Source organism: Ranitomeya variabilis, chromosome 1 (assembly GCF_051348905.1).
Source record: "Ranitomeya variabilis isolate aRanVar5 chromosome 1, aRanVar5.hap1, whole genome shotgun sequence".
NCBI classification, from domain to species: Eukaryota; Metazoa; Chordata; class Amphibia; order Anura; family Dendrobatidae; genus Ranitomeya; species Ranitomeya variabilis.
Window position 1 is genome coordinate 739,113,605 of NC_135232.1, and position 20,317 is coordinate 739,133,921.

At 44.5% G+C, this 20,317-nt stretch overlaps 1 protein-coding gene across 5 annotated transcripts in view; it reads right to left on the reverse strand.

Moving 5' to 3' along the window:
- TRAF3 (TNF receptor associated factor 3) overlaps window positions 1-20,317 on the reverse strand; it is a 160,327-nt gene that overhangs the window by 71,593 nt on the left and 68,417 nt on the right. The window contains exon 1 of one of the 5 annotated variants that reach the window (XM_077269026.1): window positions 15,041-15,061. The exons of the other annotated variants lie outside the window; for them this stretch is intronic. The gene's annotated coding sequence lies outside the window, so the exon portion shown is untranslated. Of the gene's footprint in view, window positions 1-15,040; window positions 15,062-20,317 lie in introns of those variants that run through there. 5 annotated transcript variants of the gene reach the window in all.

The following is a 20,317-nucleotide window of genomic DNA, read 5'->3' on the forward strand; positions in this document are numbered from 1 at the left end:
TATACTATGAGGGGGGCTGCATTATATTCTATGGGGGTTACATAATATTGTATGGTGGGGTTGCATTTTGTGGGGTGGCTGCATTATACTCTGTGGGGTGGCTGCATTATACTATATGTGGGCTGCATTATACTGTATCGAGGACTATGGGGAATACATTATGCTATATGAAGAACTATGGGGTGCATTATACTATGGGAAGTGAATTGAACGACATGGATGACGATGGTGATGCATTATACTATATGGAGCACTGTGAGGAGTGTATTATACTATATGGAGGACTGAGCAGTGTATTTTAATATATGGAGGACTATGAGGAGTGTATTAAGGAGGACTGAGGAGTGTATTATACTATATGGAGGACTATGAGGGGTGCATTATACTATATGGAGCACTATGAGCAGTGTATTATACTATATGGAGGACTGAGGAGTGTATTATACTATATGGAGGACTGAGCAGTGTATAATACTATATGGAAGACTATGGAGTGTGTATTATACTATATGGATGACTATGAACTGTGCAGTATATTATAAAGAGGACTATGGATTCTTATATGGATCCCCATTTCTGTGTAAGCTTCTGATGAGTATAATGGTTTATTTTCTTTTATACATTACATAACGGCAGTACGGGGGACAATTATATAACAGGATGGGGCACAGGATAGTTACGCCACTGAGGTCATACTATACAACGTTGCAATAAAGCTATAGTGTGCGAAATGAATAGGGAAAATGTGAATTTTGATGGAAAATATTTTGGATTGGTGGGGGGGGTCCCATTTGAAAGTTCACACCGGGGCCCATACTTTTGTAGTTATGCCACTGTGTGTGTGGTTTTCTGATGTGTGTAATTGTTTTCTCATGTGTGTACATGTTTTTTCAAGTGTGTAAGCGTGCATGTGTGCGTGTTTTTACTGTCTTTGAGCGTGCATGTGTGCGAGCGTGCATGTATGCGAGCGTGTGGACAGCCCATAATTTCACTTTCAAATATCACATTTGTAATGTGTATATATATATATCAGTCCAAGAGTACCCTGTATGGCGGTCATTGGCTCTGGCGTATCCAGCGTGGCAAATAGTGGTCGGCCCCGGCGTTTCCCGCGTGGTGAATAGTGGCCGGCCCCGCTGGAACCAGCGTGGTGGATAGTTGTCGGCCCCCAGCGTATCCCTTGTGACATAAACGGCATAATTAAAGTGCCTCTGTCAGCAGGATTGTGCACAGTAACCTACACACAGTGTCATGTTGGCGTCGCTATACTGAATATAATGATATCTGGTGATGAAATCCGCCTTTTGGTTGTTGTCTGATCTTTATTTTCAGTTTTATACACACTTATATATATATATATACACACTTCTATTGTCACATTGTCAGAGAGGATGTATTGAACTTCTAGAATGTCCTTATTGGTTTATTTTTTATATTCCTTTGGCCAAACAAAAACAAACAGGTTGGAAAACCTGTTTAAATGGGTTACTATATGGGATTACTTGCCAATCTCTGGGACCCCCATAATCTCGAGAACCGGAGCTCTGAAGAGCATCAAGTAACTAGAGCTGTGGTCGATCCCGCTCACTGCGGCACCATTCACATGTAGCTCTTCAAATGACTCCTTTAAAGCACCACTCCAGCATTTTTCTTTATTGCACGGCTGGAGTGGTACTTTAAATGTAAGTCTGCTGCCCCCTGTCTCATACTCACTTTCCGCTGCCTTCATTGGTCTCCAGCATTGCCCTGGTTCGTCTCCTGTGAACAATGACCTGCTTGAAGCTCTAGTGTTTCGTGGAGTGGTGAGGAGGTCACTTTTCAGTACAAGTCTACGAGATCATCCTCCTGGCCTCGTTCTGGCTTTCATAACCTTGTATTGACAGCTTGTAATGTAACTTCTGACTTCCAGCTGTCAGAAGCTGCATTTTCAAAATGGTGTTGTGGGACCAGAGCGGTGCTGAAAAGCGGGGAAGATGCCAGAGGCATCAAAACTATGAATTAACACATGTGGAATTATATACTTAACAAAAAAGTGTGAAACAACTGAAAATATGTCTTATATTCTAGATTCTTCAAAGTAGCCACCTTTTGCTTTGATGTCTGCTTTGTACACTCTTGGCATTCTCTTGATGAGCTTCAAGATGTAGTCACAGGTGTGCCGTGTCAGGTTTAATAAGTGTGATTTCTTGCCTTATAAATGGGGTTGGGACCATCAGTTGTGTTGTACAGAAGTCTGGTGGATACACAGCTGATAGTCCTACTGAGTAGACTGTTAGATTTGTATTACGGCAAGAAAAAAGCAGCTAAGTAAAGAAAAACAAGTGGCCATCTTTATTTTAAAAAATGAAGGTCAGTCAGTCCGAAAAATTGGGAAAGCTTTGAAAGTGTCCCCAAGTGCAGTGACAAAAACCATCAAGCGCTACAAAGAAACTGGCTCACATGAGGACCGCCCCAGGAAAGGAAGACCAAGAGTCACCTCTGCTTCTGAGGATAAGTTTATCTGAGTCACCAGCCTCAGAAATCGCAGGTTAACAGCAGCTGAGATTAGAGACCAGGTCAATGCCAGACAGAGTTCCAGCCGCAGACACATCTCTACAACAACTGTTAAGAGGAGACTTTCTGCAGCAGGCCTTCATGGTAAAATAGCTGCTAGGAAACCACTGCTAAGGACAGGCAACAAGCAGAAGAGACTTGTTTGGGCTAAAGAACACAAGGAATGGACATTAAACCAGTGGAAATCTGTGCTTTGGTCTGAGGAGTCTAAATTTGAGATCTTTGGTTCCAACCACCGTGTCTTTGTGCGACGCAGAAAAGGTGAACGGATGGACTCTACATGCCTGGTTCCCACCGTGAAGCATGGAGGAGGAGGTGTGATGGTGTGGGGGTGCTTTGCTGGTGACACTGTTGGGGATTTATTCCAAATTGAAGGCATACTGACCAGCATGGCTACCACAGCATCTTGCAGCGGCATGCTATTCCATCCGGTTTGCATTTAGTTGGACCATCATTTATTTTTCAACAGGACAATGACTCCAAACACACCTCCAGGCTGTGTAAGGGCTATTTGACCAAGAAGGAGAGTGATTGGGTGCTACGCCAGATGACCTGGTCTCCACAGTCACCAGACCTGAACCCAATCGAATGGTTTGGGGTGAGCTGGACCGCAGAGTGAAGGCAAAAGGGCCAACAAGTGCTAAGCATCTCTGGGAACTCCTTCAAGATTGTTGGAAGACCATTCCCGGTGACTACCTCTTGAAGCTCATCAAGAGAATGCCAATAGTGTGCAAAGCAGTCATCAAAGCAAAAGGTGGCTACTTTGAAGAACCTAGAATATAAGACATAATTTCAGTTGTTTCTATTTTGTTGTTTTGTTTATATATATATATATACACACACAAATAAGCGCAAGCGCGCGCACACACTTTATGACCTTGCGTGAACATATGGATATGTGTGTGTGGTACTGTTCAGACACTGTAGGTTTTGCTGAGGCACATTATGATGGTACTAGATGCTGGCCCGATTCTAACGCATCGGGTATTCTAGAATATGCATGTCCACGTAGTATATTGCACAGCCCACGTAGTATATTGCACAGCCCACGTAGTATATTGCCCAGCCACGTAGTATATTGCCCAGCCACGTAGTATATTGCCCAGTTAAGTAGTATATTGCCCAGTGACGTAGTATATTGCCCAGTGACGTAGTATATTGCCCAGTGACATAGTATATTGCCCAGCCACGTAGTATATTGCCCAGTGACGTAGTATACAGCACAGAGCCACGTAGTATATTGCCCAGTTACGTAGTATATTGCCCAGTTATGTAGTATACTAGATGGTGGCCCGATTCTAACGCATCGTGTATTCTAGAATATGCATGTCCACGTAGTACACTGCACAGCCCACGTAGTATATTGCACAGCCCACGTAGTATATTGCCCAGCCACGTAGTATATTGCCCAGCCACGTAGTATATTGCCCAGCCACGTAGTATATTGCCCAGTGACGTAGTATATTGCCCAGTGACGTAGTATATTGCCCAGCCACGTAGTATATTGCCAAGTTACGTAGTATATTGCCCAGTGACGTAGTATACAGCACAGAGCCACGTAGTATATTGCCCAGCCACGTAGTATATTGCCCAGTGACGTAGTATATTGCCAAGTTACGTAGTATATTGCCCAATTACATAGTATAGAGCACAGAGCCACGTAGTATATTGCCCAGCCACGTAGTATAGTGGCCAGTCACGTAGTATATTGCCCAGCTACGTAGTATATTGCCCAGCCACGTAAAAAATAAACATATACTCACCTTCCGAGGGTACCCTTGTAGTTCTGTCGCCTGTGTGCGGTGCAGGCAGCAGCTTCCGGTCCCAGGGTGTGATGACGTTGCGGTCACATGACGTGACGTCATGGCAGGTCCCTCTCGCGTAGGACCTGTGATGACGTCGCGGTCACATGACCGTGACGTCATGGCAGGTCCTTCTCCCGTACCATCCTCAGCACCGGAACCTGCCGCTTGCATGGAGCGGTCACCGGAGCGTCACGAGGAGCGGGAAAGGCAGCGGAAGGGAAGTATATAATGATTTTTTATTTTTTTTTATTATTTTTAAACATTAGATGTTTTTACTATTGAGGCTGCATAGGCAGCATCAATAGTTGGTCACACAGGGTTAATAGCGGCGGTAACGGAGTGAGTTACCCGCGGCATAACGGTAATCTATGGTGCTGTAATGGAGGTATTGTATGGTGGTGTTATGGAGGGACCGTATGGTGGTGTTATGGAGGTAGTGTATGGTGCTGTTAAGGAAGGACTGTATGGTACTGTTAAGGAAGGACTGTATGGTACTGTTATGGAGGGAATGTATTGTGGTCTTATGCAGGTACTCTATGGTGTTGTTATGGAAGTTTTCTATGATGCGTTATGGAGGTACTGTATGGGCGGTGGACAGCAGGAATGGTGACCAGTGATCTACATACGAGCTGAAGATTACATGGCCTGACAAGAGGAGAGGAGGGAAGGGAGTATTGGGCAAAGTGTTTTACTGCAAGCGCAGATTCAAGGACTGTGGTGTGTGTGTCATTATACAGTGGGGCTGTGCGTGTGTGTCATTGTACAGTGGGGCTGTGCGTGTGTGTCATTGTACAGTGGGGTTGTGCGTGTGTGTCATTGTACAGTGGGGCTGTGCATGTGTGTCATTATACAGTGGGGCTGTGTGTGTGTCATTATACAGTGGGGCTGTGCCTGTGTCATTATACAGTGGGGCTGTGCCTGTGTCATTATACAGTGGGGCTGTGCCTGTGTCATTATACAGTGGGGCTGTGCGTGTGTCATTATACAGTGGGGCTGTGCGTGTGTCATTATACAGTGGGGCTGTGCGTGTGTCATTATACAGTGGGGCTGTGCGTGTGTCATTATACAGTGGGGCTGTGCGTGTGTCATTATACAGTGGGGCTGTGCGTGTGTCATTATACAGTGGGGCTGTGTGCGTGTGTCATTATACAGTGGGGCTGTGCGTGTGTCATTATACAGTGGGGCTGTGTGTGTGTGTCATTATACAGTGGGGCTGTGCCTGTGTCATTATACAGTGGGGCTGTGCGTGTGTGTCATTATACAGTGGGGCTGTGCCTGTGTCATTATACAGTGGGGCTGTGCCTGTGTCATTATACAGTGGGGCTGTGCGTGTGTGTCATTATACAGTGGGGCTGTGCGTGTGTGTCATTATACAGTGGGGCTCCTCTGTTCTCCATCATTGCTCTGGGCTTCGCTGCAGCAGATGACATATTCTCAATTCCGGTCGTTTCTACACAGACAAGTAACTATATCCTCTGGGCACAAATATCATCACCGTATCGGCAGATTCCTAAATCAGTGTTCATGCTCCTCTCGAGTGCGCGTCGTGGCGACTCTCCAGACAGTCACACGGGGATATGACAATGAAGGATGTATTGCCGCACAATGTGCCAGTGATACAGCGAAGGATCTAAATTGTACGAGCCAAATGCTCAGGAGCAACCGTGGTCCGGGAGCAATACAGACCAGAGCGTGCGCAGTATTATAGGACGAGCCCCTAACACACTGCACTTACATCACAAATACGGTAAGACCCCGTCAGCAAACCTCCAAAATGAACGGACCACACCAATACACACATCGGGCCCCTCTAAACAATACAGACCCATAAATGAATGAAGAACCCAGACAAAACCCCTAACAATAGATCCACAAATACAGCTCATTCCAGACCCCCTAAACTTATAGCTAGACCTACTAAAAACAGACCTCAGAACACAAAACTCAAATGGATCCTCAAGAAGACTCACTAGAAAAATAAACTCAAACCAGATCCTGTAAGAAAAAGAAAAGCTTGAAAAAAATAAAACTGCTGACACCCCCTAATCAAGAACGTCCACAGACCAGATCCCTTAAAATATTCACAGATTATTCTTCCTATACTAAAAAGAGAATCCAGACCTGTCCTTCTAAGGCTACGTTCACATTAGCGTTAAGCTAATGTGCGTCGGGTTTGCGTCGGCGACGTAGCGGCGACGCATGCGTCATGCGCCCCCTATACTTAACATGGGGGACGCGTGCGTTTTTTTTTGTTGCGTTGTGCAACACATGCGTCTTTTTTGCCGCAAGCGTCGGACCAAGAAAACGCAACAAGTTGCATTTTTCTTGCGTCCGATTTTCGGCAAAAACCGACGCATGCGTCGCAAAACGCAGCGTTTTTGCGTGCGTTTTGACGCGTTTTTGCGTGCGTTGTGTCGCCGACGCAACGGCGCACAACGCTAGTGTGAACGTAGCCTAAGACATAAAAACCACAGTCCGGAACCCCTAAAAAAAGGAGAGGACCCCAAATACATAGAGCCTTAGAACAACTAAAAAATAACTGTACAAAATGCAGTAGAATCTACGTAGATACATCAGGAGCCCAGATCCCGAAAAAATGTCAAATCCCTACCTTGAGGGTATGTGCACACGTATTTTGGAGCTCTGCGGATTTTTTGCGGAATTAGTGCGGATTCCACCTGCGGTTTTACACCTGCGGATTCCTATTATGGAGCAGGTGTAAACCGCAGTGGAATCCGCACAAAGAATTGACATGCTGCGGAATATAAACCGCTGCGTTTCGGCGTGGTTTTTTCCGCAGCATGGGCACTGTGGATTGCGTTTCCCATAGGTTTACATTGTACTGTAAACGCATGGGAAACTGCTGCGGACCCACAGCTGCAGATCCTCTGCGGATCCGCAGCGTGTGCACATAGCCTTACTGACCAAAGACCAGACCCCGAAATATCCCAAAACAGAAACTTCGATGTTACCCTCTCCTGATTTCCCTCCGCCCGTCGTCACCAAAATAGAATACAGTAGCATGTAAAAGTTTGGGCACCCCTGGTCAAAATTACTGTTATTGCGAACAGTTAATCCAATTGAAGATTAAATGATCTCTAAACGTCCTAAAGTTACAGATAGCACAATTCCTTTGTATCTGTGGCAACAAAAAATATTTATTTTCATCTTTTACATTTTCAAAATTACAAAAAGGAAAATGGTACGATGCAAAAGTTTGGGCACCCTTGGAGATTTGAGTCTTTAAGATAGCTTTGACCAAGGTTTCAGACCTTAATTAGCCTGTTAGGGTTGTGGCTTGTTCACCATAATAGGAAAGGCCAGGTGATGCAAATTTCCCAGCTTTATAAAAATCCAGCCTCCTGTAACCCTGTACCAAAAACAGCAGCCATGGGTTCTTCTAAGAAACTGCCTAGCACTCTGAAAATAAAAATGGTGGAGACCCACAAAGCAGGAGAAGGCTACAAGATGATAGCAAAGCGCATTCAAGTTGCCCTTTCCACAGTTTGAAATGTAACTAAGAAATGGCCGTTACCAGGAACAGTGGAGGTCAAGATAAGGTCTGGAAGACCAAGGAAAATTTCAGTGAGATGTGCTCGTATGATTGTTAGAGGAGCAAGTTAGAAACCCAGCTTGACTGCAAAAGACCTTCAGAAAAAGTTAGCAGACTCTGGAGTTGTGGCTGATTGTTCTACAGTTCTGAGACACCTGCACAAATATGGCCTACACGGACAAGTTATCAGAAGAAAACCTCACACGTCAAAATCCACAATAGATGACCTCAAAAGGCACAAGCTGAAGGTTTTACAATGACCCTCACAGTCCTTTGATCTGAACATCATTGAAAATCTGTGGCTAGACCTCAGAATAGCAGAGGATGTAAGACGACCCAGGAATCTCACAGAACGGGAGGAATTTTCCAAGGAAGAATGGAAGAAAATCCTGAAACTGAACTGAAAGACTCTTGTCTGGCTACAAAAAGCGTTTAAAAGCTGTGATACCTCCAAAAGGGGATACCACTAGGTACTAATCATGCAGGATGCAGAAACAGCCCATGTGTCATCTGTAACTTTAGGCCTTTTAGAAATCATTTAATCCTCAACTTGCTTAACTGTTCCAATAACAGTCATTTTGACCAGGGGTGCCCAAACTTTTACACGCCACTGTATATGGATCTAGATTTACCCTGAAGACTTCCAAAGCTCCTCCAGGTTTACTCAATGCACCACTATTATAACAAGTCATCTACAGAATCGCTCGCTTCCAAAAGGAAGAGCGACCCATTTGCCAGCCGCTGCGCCTGAGTTTTACCCCTCTGCAGTGTAGAGCACGCTGTATGTTGCCAACATGGGGAGCCTTAGGCACAACTTAGGGTACTGTCACACAGTGCCATTTTGATCGCTACGACGGTACGATTCGTGACGTTCTAGCGATATCCATACGATATCGCTGTGTCTGACACGCAGCAGCGATCAGGGACCCTGCTGAGAATCGTACGTCGTAGCAGATCGTATGGAACTTTCTTTCGTCGCTTGATCACCCGCTGACATCGCTGGATCGTTGTGTGTGACAGCGATCCAGCGATGTGTTCGCTTGTAACCAGGGTAAACATCGGGTTACTAAGCGCAGGGCCGCGCTTAGTAACCCGATGTTTACCGTGGTTACCAGCGTAAACGTGAAAAAAACAAACAGTACATACTCACATTCCGGTGTCTGTCCTCCGGCGTCTCAGCTTCTCTGCACTGTGAGCGCCTGCCGGCCGTAAAGCGAGCACAGCGGTGACGTCACCGCTGTGCTTTCCGGCTATGGCGCTTACACAGTGGAGAGAAGCAGAACGCCGGGGGACAGACACCGGAATGTAAGTATGTACTGTTTGTTTTTTTTACGTTTACGCTGGTAACCAGGGTAAACATCGGGTTACTAAGCGCGGCCCTGCGCTTAGTAACCCGATGTTTACCCTGGTTACCCGGGGACTTCGGCATCGCTCCAGCGCCGTGATTGCACAGTGTGACCGCAGTCTACGACGCTGGAGCGATAATCATACGACGCTGCGACGTCACTAATCGTGCCGTCGTAGCGATCAAAATTGCACTGTGAGACAGTACCCTTAGACGGGGTGCTGTGAAAGTGGACGCTAGCTTCTTAGTGCTAAACATTAAATAACTAAAATACTTAATGTAACAATGTTGCGATGCGGTTGTGAAAAAAAATAAATTATGCACACGAGGCTCTCCGAGAAGGGAAATCCCCAGCAAAAAGAACCCAAAAACATGAACAAATTCAGAGTGTTCCTCAACATTCAGCAAATTTCAAATAAAAACAATACAGGGATGAAAAAAAAACCAAATAGTTATCTTACCTTGAAAAAGAAAAAAGTGATTAGCATCAATAGATATCACAAAATCCAGGAGGAGATCACTCGTCTTCTTGAAGTGGTTGCCCAGTTAAAATAAGTCTGATCACTGGGACCGGACAGATAGGGGACCCTTATCCCAAAATGAAGAGGCAGAGAGGACATCCGATGGTCACCACATATAGGGCGGCCGGAAAAAGGCGTAGGAAATGAATGAAGCGATTGTGGAGAATGTGGGGCCCATTCTAATGGGGATTTAAGAGCCCTGTTTTGCGGACCGGTGAGGGACAAAAAGTTATCACCAATCTGATGAACATATATTAACTGTTTTCCACTGGACAACCCCCTTTAAAAAAGTTTTCGTTTTTATAAAATTCACAATGTCTGTACTATTCAGCCGCCACCTACTTTCTTGCTGAGTTAAAACCTTTGGCATCAGCCCACTATCTTCTCAGAGATCCATGCCTACTCTACTCACAAGCGAAAATACATATATATAGTCGAGCTCTGCCCACTGCAATGGAATCGTATTGACTCATCCGACCGACGCAATGACCCAGTGTCACCCCGGAGCCCACAGGACGGCGCCCCAACCAGCCAACGAAGGAGAACACAATGATGAAGCCTAGCAAGTGATATGTAGAATGTATGACTACCCTTGGAGCAACATCTCGGCTCCTCAAGGTGTCATAGGAACTGTGATTGGGTCTATGAAAATTGGTCAAAAATTAAGTCAAGAATTGGGAGTCTTTCCCAAGTTGGGAAAATAGGACAAAACCCAGGAAAATAAGCCGAGATCAGCTTGGGGGATGTGGGGCACTTTTGTCGTTTCCAAAACCAGGACTGGATCTGGTTAACCATCATCAGAAGAAAGAGGTCACCAGAGGTAAGACACATCCCCAAAACTAAGGAGACAGACATGAAACAGCCAATATCTGAGCAGCTTTACATGTACCAAAGGTCAAACAATTAGAACTTTTGCGTTTTTTTCTCCTCTTCTTCCCAGAACCATAACATTTTTTATGTTTCCATTGACATCTCCAAGTGAGGACTTGTTTTTCTTGCAGAGCAAGTTGGCCTTTTGAATGACATTGTATATTTTTCCATAAAAAGAACTGGAAAAATCATTTGAAGTGCAGTGAAATAGTGAAACAAAAAAAAGAAAAGAAAAAGGGCAGACTTCGTTTTTTGGGTTTTGTTTTTACAGCGTTCATTGTGCCATAAGCATCGAGTGCCAACGTGATTCTCCTGCTCAGTACAATTACGGAGATACCAAATTTATAAAACTTTTTATTTTTAAGTGGTTAAAAAGAATCCTAACTTAGTGGGTTTTAATTTCTGGTGTGTGTGTCGGTATAACTTTTTTCCATTAATACAGCTGTGATCCTTGGAATGTGACGGATCCGACTTTTCACTTCTGCTTAGAGACCGTCACGTGGCAATGACGGCTAATGTACACGTGGGGTCACCGCTACATCCACAATAAAAAAATCTGATCACTATGATCACTGCAATCACAGGACATGTATCAAAGGAAAGAGGGGAACCAATCAGATTCCTTCTCCAACTTAGAAAAGGAAATGCTGGAATCTGATTGGCTGCCCTGGGCTACTTCTCTATGCATCCGCCAGCGTACAGTGTGTTGTGACAGCACGGAAATCCCATCATCAGGTATTCCAGGGATTCACGCTGCTAAAAATGCAAACCAGTTTCCAGTTCTCATCCAGTCAAAAAATTCTAATCACCTTCCTGATCATTAATTATCTTCAAACTTTTTGCTTGAGGCCAAGTTATCTCACTCGTTTCCAGCTCCACACAATCCCCGCGTTGTACAAAGCTGGAATACAGAAAGCCTAAATATTTATGTTTTTTTTTTTTACTTTAAACAACCACGCGCCTCCAATTTTATTCTTTTGGATTCATATGGAAATAAATTAAAACTTTTTACAGTGATATTTGCAATTAACGCTCCCAGGAAAGAATAAAGACATAATCTGGTGCCGTACGTTAGCACAATGGCTGCTTCTTAGTAGCGACTTATATCGAAAGGAAGGATTATACAGCGCGTCTACTCCAGAAAACAGCAACAAAAACGCTTGAAAGTTTCTTCCTAATCATTTCTATGGTAAAATCCCCTTTTTCCCAGGGCTGTGGACTCCGACTCCTTAATTTCCATGACACCGACTCAGACTCCGACTCCACGACCCTGTTTTTTTCGGTTCGTATGATCACCATTTTGAGCATTTTTTTCTGCTTCAGGTCTTCAAAAATGACTAGCAGGAAAAAAAAAAAAAAGAAATGGCTGCCACTTCTTCTGGAATCTGCTCCAAACCTCCCATTCAGAAGGCTCCAAAAACACAAAAGAAAACTCATCCTAAGGTGACTACTTCCACTTCTCTTAAAACCCCCCTGTGTGTGCACGCAGCCTTATTATCACAGCTCGACATCTGATTGACATCACCACAGACGATTTCTACACATTTCTCAGGAATCTACACCCTGTTTACTGGTAACAGGACGTTTCCCTGTTTAGGAGCTGCCGGCCCTTTGATGAAAACCCCCTAATATTTCTCCTAAAGCACACGTCCGTTGCAACACAGGGATCTCAGCCCAAAAATAAGCAAAAAAAACTTTCTGGCAGGCTGTAAACAGCTCGGTCAAAGTAAATTGCACCAGAGGCAATTGTGAACTGCCCCACCCTCGCCACAGCCCAGGGATGGGGGGGCATCACCGCAGCTTCCCAGCGTCACTCCCAGATAATTGCCATTTCAAAGACAAAATTATCAGCAATGATCTTTCCAAATAATGAAATGCAAATATCTCCCTGTTTACTGCTCCCTTCATAAAGCAGAGCAGCCTGCACGGAAATATCCCGAAATACTCACAACAACAGATCAGATTGCAGCTTTCACGGGGTACCGTCCACTAGATAGGAGATGAATACTGGGGGAATTGAGTCTGGGGGAAACAATGGACCCAGGTCCTCAGTCTGAATAAAACAAAAATCAATGCAAGCCCGAGTTTGATCTGATAAGTTAATAAGTGCATGGAAATCATCAGACTGCACTCAAATGGCATCTGAATGCAGTCTGATTTCCATGGACTGGCACAAGGGAAAAATATGGAGAAAGGTTTTTGTCCATTTTTTCCTCATTGAAGAGAATCGCATCACACTGGGCTCACACTCTGATTACAGAGGGATTTGTATAATCGATCAAGATTCTCTTAGATGAGAAAACATACGGTCGTCTGCACCTGTCCTTAGAATGAAGTGTCAGTGCGCATGCTTGACTGCCATTTACTTTCTATGGGATGGCAGGACTGCGGCTTTTTCTGGCAGCCCTATAGAAGAACGGAGCAGCAGTCAGGCAGCCAGCAGAATGGACCGGCAGAACGAGCAGTCAGAACCAAGCACTCACACTCCATTCTAATAGGGATAAACGTTCCTCCTTCTGGGGTTTGGTCCCAGCTGTCAGATGCCCACGTATCCCCTGGACAGGCAATGATGGAGACAAATGTTTTATAAGGACGTAAAGATGCGTGCATGTAGCCGTGGGGTAAGTTCACAGACTGCGGATTTGGAGATTTTTCTGATGAAATCTATTACGCTGCAGATTTCCGGCACCCAAATCCGCCACATGTGAACTTACCCTTACTTTCAGGAACCACCTCAGATTAGGTGTGTAGGGGGATGCCGCTCACCACCCATAGGGGATGTCTCGGATTAGAAAACCATGTCTGCTTTCTTTGAGATGCAGCGCCCCTCCTGACAGTAGGCCGTGTCTGATATTGCAGCTGAGCTCTATTAGCCCATACATGGTTTTCTAATCCTGGACACTTTGCAGCACCAAAATATATCAAAGTGGTCAGGACTTAAACCCCCTGGACCCCCAACATCCAAACATCTTCATATCAGATTACAATCAACGCTCGTGTTGCCTTATAAATAATCAATGACTGTAATATAGAAAACTTCCTGGAAATCCAGGATCCCGAAGAAGCAACTTTGGCAAATTTTAGCAACAAAAAAAAAAGTAATGTAGGAAACACACACACACACGTCTGTAGAGGTCCCAGCCCTGAACATCCTGCATGACCCCATCTAGTAGTCAAAGGGAACCTAGCTGTATGATTTTAGTCATGTGTTTGACCCTGAAATGCTGCGGAGTCTTTAAACATACTTAAAGCTGCAGCTGCACGGGGCACTAGTCGAAAAGGCAGGTCCCCAGCAGTTACTCCTCGCCCGCTCTCCTTGAGTCACAGCTCTCTCCCTTTGAGCATGTAAAGGGAGAGACCTGTCAGTCATTGGCAGCAGGTCATAAGAAGTCGCCTTTTTAACTAGTCACCCAGTTTCCGCCGGCTTTAAAAATATATTTTTCTGTGAAATTCCACTGTGTTTCACAGTCAAACATACATGGTCAGGAACATACTGCCTGTGGATAGTATGTGTCTGCTGTCAGGTTCCCTTAAAGGTAACATCAGGGCCCTTTAACAACTAGCTGGTTACTCCTGCAGTAGATAGGATTCTGATATTGAAAAACTAAATTGAGGGACTTTTTCATGGGCTTTTTCAGGGCTTTTTCTCCATAGAAGACTGTAAGGAAAAAACAATGCACAAAAAGAAAAGCATGAAATTGTATCAACTTTCCTTGAACTTTTAAACACTGTAGATATTCTACATGCAGTAGAAAAAAAACAGATACATGGGAATAAAGCCAGATATGGTCCGGTATTGCAAAAAAATGACCACCCAGACAGGTGCGGATATCACTTTTCCTAACCAGTGCTGATATCGCCATCCTGACCAGTGCGGATATCACCATGCTGACCAGTGCGGATATCACCATGCTGACCAGTGCGGATATCACCATGCTGACCAGTGCGGATATCACCATGCTGACCAGTGCGGATATCACCATCCTGACCAGTGCGGATATCACCATCCTGACCAGTGCGGATATCACCATCCTGACCAGTGCGGATATCACCATCCTGACCAGTGCAGGTATCACCATCCTGACCAGTGCGGATATCACCATCCTGACCAGTGCGGATATCACCATCCTGACCAGTGCGGATATCACCATCCTGACCAGTGCGGATATCACCATCCTGACCAGTGCGGATATCACCATCCTGACCAGTGCGGATATCACCATCCTGACGTGAGACAAGGATTGCAAAAACTCCACAAGATAAGAAAAGAAACATCCGGAATACAAATTTCTCAATGAGTGAAGTGGAGGGAACATTCTGTTACCGGGATTACACAAGGTTTGTAGTATGCATTGCGCAAGAGCTTCACTAACGTGCTCTCCTCGAGAGATACCTCACATGGTCAGAACGTGACGTCTGGAAAGAAGCCGGGCGCACAGCCGCGCACTGACACACCGCTCAGCTGCCATGCTTCTACCCCATACCAATGACCTCACAATTACACAAGCCCCTGAGACCAGGGACCATCTGCTGCAGTGTGTGAGCCCGATGCCTGCACTGATGTAGAACAATATTATAACGAAATGATACAAATAAGACAATATTTACAAAAACACAACGGATATAATCACAAGGGACGTCTGCACAACTCCACAGGAGATCGGACACATCTTTTATATAATGTTTTTAGCACCAAAGAGTATTTTTTACAACATCAGGAAAGCGAGTTCATCCAGGATGAGTCAGAAAGAAGTTAATCTGGAGCAAATCATGAATCACAAAGCAGCAATTATCTACGTATAATGTGTGTGTGTTTATATATGAGCAACAAGGTACATAGATCGATCTGGGTGTGTGTGCATGTATAGGTGTGTATGTATGTATCTCTGGGTGGGTATAGAGACCTATAAATATAGGTAACTATATAAGATAATACATGCATGAACGTATCCAAATGTGTATGAAAATGTACCTTTAGGTATGTGCATGAGCATCTACAGAGATGGGAACATACGTGTGTGTATCTATGTTTGTGACTGTAGAACTGTATGTAATGATGAAGAAATGTATATTCAAGTGTATATGTATGAATATGTGTATCACTAAATGTGTATGTATGAATGTGTGTATCATTAGATGTGTATGTATGAATGTGTGTATCATTAGATGTGTATGTATGAATGTGTGTATCATTAGATGTGTATGTATGAATGTGTGTATCATTAGATGTGTATGTATGAATGTGTGTATCATTAGATGTGTATGTATGAATGTGTGTATCATTAGATGTGTATGTATGAATGTGTGTATCATTAGATGTGTTCAGTTGTGGCCAAAAGTATTGACACCCCTGCAATTCTGTCAGATAATACGCAGTTTCTTCCTGAAAATGATTGCAATCACAAATTCTTTGGTATTATTATCGTCATTTAATTTGTCTTAAATGAAAAAACACAAAAGAGAATGAAGCAAAAAGCTAAACTTTGATCATTTCACACAAAACTCCAAAAATGGGCCAAACAAAAGTATTGGCACCCTCAGCCTAATACTTGGTTGCACAACCTTTAGCCAAAATAACTGCGACCAACTGCTTCCGGTAACCATCAATGAGTTTCTTACAATGCTCTGCTGGAATTTTAGACCATTCTTCTTTGGCAAACTGCTCCAGGTCCCTGATATTTGAAGGGTGCCTTCTCCAATCTGCCATTTTTAGATCTCTCCACAGGTATTCTATGGGATTCAGGTCTGGACTCATTGCTGGCCACCTTAGAAGTCTCCAGTGCTTTCTCTCAAACCATTTTCTAGTGCTTTTTGAAGTGTGTTTTGGGTCATTGTCCTGCTGGAAGACCCATGACCTCTGAGGGAGACCCAGCTTTCTCACACTGGGCCCTACATTATGCTGCAAAATTTGTTGGTAGTCTTCAGACTTCATAATGCCATGCACACGGGCAAGCAGTCCAGTGCCAGAGGCAGCAAAGCCACCCCAAAACATCAGCAAACCTCCGCCATGTTTGACTGTAGGGACCCTGTTCTTTTCTTTGAATGCCTCTTTTTTTCTCCTGTAAACTCTATGTTGATGCCTTTGCCCAAAAAGCTCTTCTTTTGTCTCATCTGACCAGAGAACATTCTTCCAAAACGTTTTAGGCTTTTTCAGGTAAGTTTTGGCAAACTCCAGCCTGGCTTTTTTTATGTCTCAGGGTAAGAAGTGGGGTCTTTCTGAGTCTCCTACCATACAGTCCCTTTTCATTCAGATACCGACGGATAGTACGGATTGACACTGTTGTACCCTCGGACTGCAGGGCAGCTTGAACTTGTTTGGAGGTTAGTCGAGGTTCTTTATCCAACATCCGCACAATCTTGCGTTGAAATCTCTTTTCAATTTTTCTTTTCCGTCCACATCTAGGGAGATTAGCCACAGTGCCATGGGCTTTAAACTTCTTGATGACACTGCGCACAGGAACATTCAGGTCTTTGGAGATGGACTTGTAGCCTTGAGATTGCTCATGCTTCCTCACAATTTGGTTTCTCAAGTCCTCAGACAGTTCTTTGGTCTTCTTTCTTTTCTCCATGCTCAATGTGGTACACACAAGGACACAGGACAGAGGTTGAGTCAACTTTAATCCATGTCAACTGGCTGCAAGTGTGATTTAGTTATTGCCAACACCTGTTAGGTGCCACAGGTCAGTTACAGGTGCTGTTAATTACACAAATTAGAGAAGCAGCACATGATTTTTCGAACAGTGCCAATACTTTTGTCCACCCCCTTTTTTATGTTTGTTGTAGAATTATATCCAATTTGGCTTTAGGACAATTCTTTTTGTGTTTTTTCATTTAAGACAAATTAAAGGAAGATAATAATACCAAAGAATTTGTGTTTGCAATCACAAACTGAGTATTATCTGACAGAATTGCAGGGGTGTCAATACTTTTGGCCACAACTGTATGTATGAATGTGTGTTTTATTAGATGTGTATGTATGAACTAGATGGTGGCCCGATTTTAACGCATCGGGTATTCTAGAATATCTATGTATGTATGTATGTATATAGCAGCCACATAGTATATAGCACAGGCCATGTAGTATATAGCAGACAAATAGTATATAGCACAGGCCATGTAGTATCTGGCTGCTATATACATACAGTACAGACCAAAAGTTTGGACACACCTTCTCATTTAAAGATGTTTCTGTATTTTCATGACTATGAAAATTGTACATTCACACTGAAGGCATCAAAACTATGAATTAACACATGTGGAATTATATACTTAACAAAGAAGTGTGAAACAACTGAAAATATGTCTTATATTCTAGGTTCTTCAAAGTAGTTCTTTCAAAGTTTTCCCAATTTTTCGGACTGACTGACCTTCATTTCTTAAAGTAATGATGGCCACTCGTTTTTCTTTACTTAGCTGCTTTTTTCTTGCCATAATACAAATTCTAACAGTCTATTCAGTAGGACTATCAGCTGTGTATCCACAAGACTTCTGCACAACACAACTGATGGTCCCAACCCCATTTATAAGGCAAGAAATCCCACTTATTAAACCTGACAGGGCACACCTGTGACGTGAAAACCATTCCCGGTGACTACCTCTTGAAGCTCATCAAGAGAATGCAGGGCAGAGCGCCAGAAAAGGCGCATCTAATAGATATCAATGGCCCCTTACCAGCCTGAGAATACAAGCCCCCAGCTTGATAACCAACCTTGCTGAAGCTTACAGCTGAGGGTTGCAACCCCCAGCTGTGAGTTTTGCCTGGTTGGTTCAAGCAAATAGGGGGCAACCCTCTTCAGGATTTTCATTCATTTATTTCGTTAGATCGCAGGTGGTGGCTAAGGAATACCCCGATCAACCACTCCTGCTGTCACTGTTATTAGGGGCAGCAGGTGTCGGATGATGGGAGTAAGAGTCCCAAAAGCCCCACCTGCTGTTATCACTCGGACTTTAATATAATTCATAATTCTACTCTGCTCACGCCGATCGCTGGCAGAGCAGCGGAGAATGATGAGAGCCATCTTCAGCACCTGCCGCTGGGGAACAGCGCTTACTGTAGCGCTTCTTCTCCGATGCGTGTCACACGGAGGACGTTCTCCATGTGCACGATGTTTTGCCATCCGTGCTGACGGTAAAAAATGGACATGTCTACGTGTGGGGCACACGGACACACGGTCCGTGGAAACACACGGACATGTGCACAGACCCATTCATTTCAATGAGTCTACCTGTGTACGTGTCTCCGGTTCGTGTGAAAACTGTAACCACATGTACCGGAGACACGGACGTGTGAAAGAGGCCTAACAGATAGTATCTTAGAGTTTTCAACTCCCACTTGATGGCCAAACATTCCTTCTCCACCATGGCTGTTTACACAGGGCCAGCTTCACATCCTGGAAGGCCGTCTCAGCTTCTGGAGACCACTTAGCTATAGCCGACTTTGTCCCTTTAGGGGCATCTGTCAGAGAAGAAGCTATCATGGCGAAGTTCAGGATAAACCAGCAGTAATAGCCCACATGCCCAGGAACACTCTGACCTGCTTCTTTGAGAGGGGTTGTAGCCAACTCTGGATCCCCTCAACTTTGGGGCTTTATTTCGCCCCTGCCTACAACATATCCCAAGTATTTAGCTTCCTCCATTCCCAAGGCACACTTCTTATAAAAAAAACCCGCCTTCCATAGAGCATCAAGTATTGCCTGGACTTTGCTCAGATGGCCTCCTCAATCCGGGCTGAAGATCACAATGTCGTCCAGCTAGGCCACTGCATACCTCTTGTGGGGATCTAGGGTCCGGTCCATGGTTCTCTAGAACGTGGCTGGAGCTCCTTGTAACTCAAACTACATCCTTGTGTACTGGAAGTATCCACCTGGCGTTGAGAAAGCAGGTCTTCTCCTTGGTGTCTTGGGACATGGGAATTTGTCAATACCCTTTTGTGATGTCAAGGGTAGTAATGTACCGAGCCGGCCCCGGTCTCTCAATTAATTCATCGACACGGGGCATTGGGTATGTTTCGAACTTAAGAGACCTCATTCAGCTAACTATAGTCATTGCAAAACCGCCATTCTCCATCTGGTTTCAGCACTAAGACTATGGGACTGGACCAGCCAGTCTTGGACTCTTCAATGACTCCCAGGATCAGCATCCACTTCACCTCTTTCAAGATTACCTCTCGGTGGGCTTCAGGAATGCGATATAGCTTCACGTTGACCCGGACATAAGGCTCCGTCAGAACCTCATGCTCTATGATCTTTGTACAACCTGCCAGTTCTGAGAACAGGTCTCTGTTCCACTGTAGCAACTCTCAGCGCTGTTGCTTTTTGGGCATGTGACAGCATCTCTGCCACCTTAAATTCTTCCATGTCACCTTCAGGCTTAGCCATCAAACACGGAGATTTCACTGGCTCCCTAGTTCACCATGGCTTAATCAGGTTTGGTTGGTGGACTTTTTAGTTGACATCTCCAACCTTTTCAGCTATTTTGTAGGGGCCCTGCCACTTGGCCAGGAATTTTCTCTCCACTGTTAGGTACCAGCACCTGTACTCGATCTCCAGGGTCGAAGTGTCTCACCCTTGCCAACCTATTGTACACCTTCGACTGTGCCTCTTGTGCTTTGAGGAGGTGTTCTCTCACGAGGGGCATCACCTTGGCAATCCTCTCTTGCATCTGGGCCACA